Source organism: Orycteropus afer, unplaced genomic scaffold (assembly GCF_000298275.1).
Source record: "Orycteropus afer afer isolate SDZICR_OR568_19922 unplaced genomic scaffold, OryAfe1.0 scaffold00272, whole genome shotgun sequence".
Taxonomy (NCBI): domain Eukaryota; kingdom Metazoa; phylum Chordata; class Mammalia; order Tubulidentata; family Orycteropodidae; genus Orycteropus; species Orycteropus afer.
Window position 1 is genome coordinate 1567475 of NW_006921859.1, and position 2309 is coordinate 1569783.

At 42.7% G+C, this 2309-nt stretch overlaps 1 protein-coding gene across 1 annotated transcript in view; it reads right to left on the reverse strand.

Moving 5' to 3' along the window:
- Nucleotides 1-2309, reverse strand: part of CUNH1orf94 (chromosome unknown C1orf94 homolog) — a 72274-nt gene that overhangs the window by 69293 nt on the left and 672 nt on the right. The window lies entirely within an intron of this gene.

Sequence of the window (2309 nt, forward strand, 5' to 3'; positions counted from 1 at the left end):
ACCTTCACTATACTATTATACTTTTATATGTTTGGAAGTTTGCATAATCAAAAGTAGAAAGAGGGGAAATTTAATTGTAATACCTATCTCACAATAGTTGTGGATTTCAAGTATCATCATTATATTGGGATTTACAAAAACTAATTATTACCAGGAATTTTTATATATCCTATTAAATCATCCAAAAAAAAAAAAATCCTATGAAATGCACAGTCATCATCTGTTTGGCAGATGAGGAAGCCAAAGCTTAGAGTACTTAACTAGTCAGGAACCCCACAGCTGCCCCAGGGCTAAAATGTTATCTGAAACTACAGTTATCTGACTCTACTATCATACCACCTATATTGCAAGAATGATTCAAGAATGGGAGCTCTGGTGGCATAGTGTCTAAGGCATTTGACTGTTAACCAGAAGACTGGTGGTTCAGACCCACCTTGTGGGAAGCCCAAGGAGGAGTCGTTATGAGTAGGAATAGACTTGATGAGTTTGGTTTTTTTTGTTTGTTTGTTTGTTTTGTACTTCAAGAGTAGTTCATTATGTTCTACTTGATTGACACCTACATGACTTATCATGATACCTAAACGCTTGAGATCATGAATTTATCTAGGCGGGTGGTTTCCTAACTCTTTGCTCAGCAGCAGAACCCTTTTTTTCCAATGCAGCCTTACTCAGAACTCCAGTAAGTAAAACAGGTAAAAACTGAACAGTTCTGTTGAAGTGAGGCCTGGGACCCAGCAAGGAGGCACTTCACTTCAGGGTGCCCTCCAAAACACCATAGGATCTAGTTTGAAAATTATAGATGGAAGTCAACAACAACATCCCAAATCCTAAGATTTATATAGTAAGAACAGCCTACGTTTGTATAATGCATCTTTCATTTTCCTGTGGCCCATCACATTTGATACTTATCGTCAACTCTGAGGTGAACAGGGTAGGGCACATCACTGTCAATTTGCAAATGAGAAAATCAAGGCCAAGTGAATTTAAGCAACTGGCCAAAGGTGTGCCAGTTCATTTTTCCACCAAGTACAGATTGGAAGTAGACTCTGTCTCTGTTAACTGTGTGACCGGGCAGGGAGGGTGCCATTGACTGGAAATGCTACTGAGCCTTGGTCCACAGAGTGGATAATAGGTCCCTTGACCACTGGGAGGTGAGCACAGTCCCATGAGCCTCTGCCAAAGCCTGGTCCCTGAGCAGATGGCTATGGCAGGGAAGAGGGGACTCAGTGTCACTGGAGGACCATTCCCATCAGAGCCATGTCATGCTGAGTATAGGGAAGAGAAGGTGGTAATAGCCAAAGTGTCTTTCACTGTCCTTTGCAGCAAGTAGATAAATGAACAGGCAGCGCAGACCTGTGTGCAGTTACACTTTGCCTTTCCTCTAGCTCTTGCTTGGGAATCCCAGGATCCAGAGGCAGCTGATAATTGCCTGAATGGCTCCCCCATTCCACAGCACCTCCGAATGGAGCTGGAGCATGTGTTGGAACAGGCAACACTTAATTATCACTTAGTCTTTAATTAGCACTAAATTATTGACACTTAATCCATCTGTAAAATGGGGACACTAATACCTGCCTCATAGAGGCTCTGGGAGGATTAATTAATGCTTACAGCCCACTTTGAAGATGCAAAACAATGAAAAATGCTCAACAGTGGCATTAATATTTATATTTACATTCATATTCTTTTCCTAATGAGGTCCCTTCTTCCTCTTTGTTCCTCCCTCTCCTTGCCAATTTTTATCCCCAATAATGCGTGCCCAACTCTGCCCTGGTAGAGAAAAACTTAGCTCTGTATTTCCCAGACATAGGATTTCCCATCCAGGAAACAGGCTATTTACAGCCATCTTTTTGCACTTTAATTTTCTATTATGTCCTCTGAATATGTCAATGCCTTCCCAGTAAATATTTTGATGTGAGCTTTTGCAGAGGCTTCTGTGGAGGCTGAATGGGACAGCTGCTCCCTGTATTAGGAAATTCCAGATGTACTTTAACATCATCAGACTCATGTGTGTGAATGCCCAGCCTTTGTGGGGTAGGACAAGGAAAGGATCCTCTGGTTCACTCTGGGAAAAGCTATAGGCCTCAAAAGAGATAGAGATCTAACCCTCAGCCTTGGCTAGGGTGGCCTTTCAAGGACCTCACACCCCAAACTCGTTTAGCCCTGCATTTAGGATGAAAAATGTTCCCTTACTCAAAACTCACTGCCATCGAGTTGGATCCAACTCATAGAGACCCCTCCTTGGGTTTCCAAGGCAGTATCACTGCGAAAGTAAATTGCCCCATGTTCCTTCCACGGAGTGGCTGGTG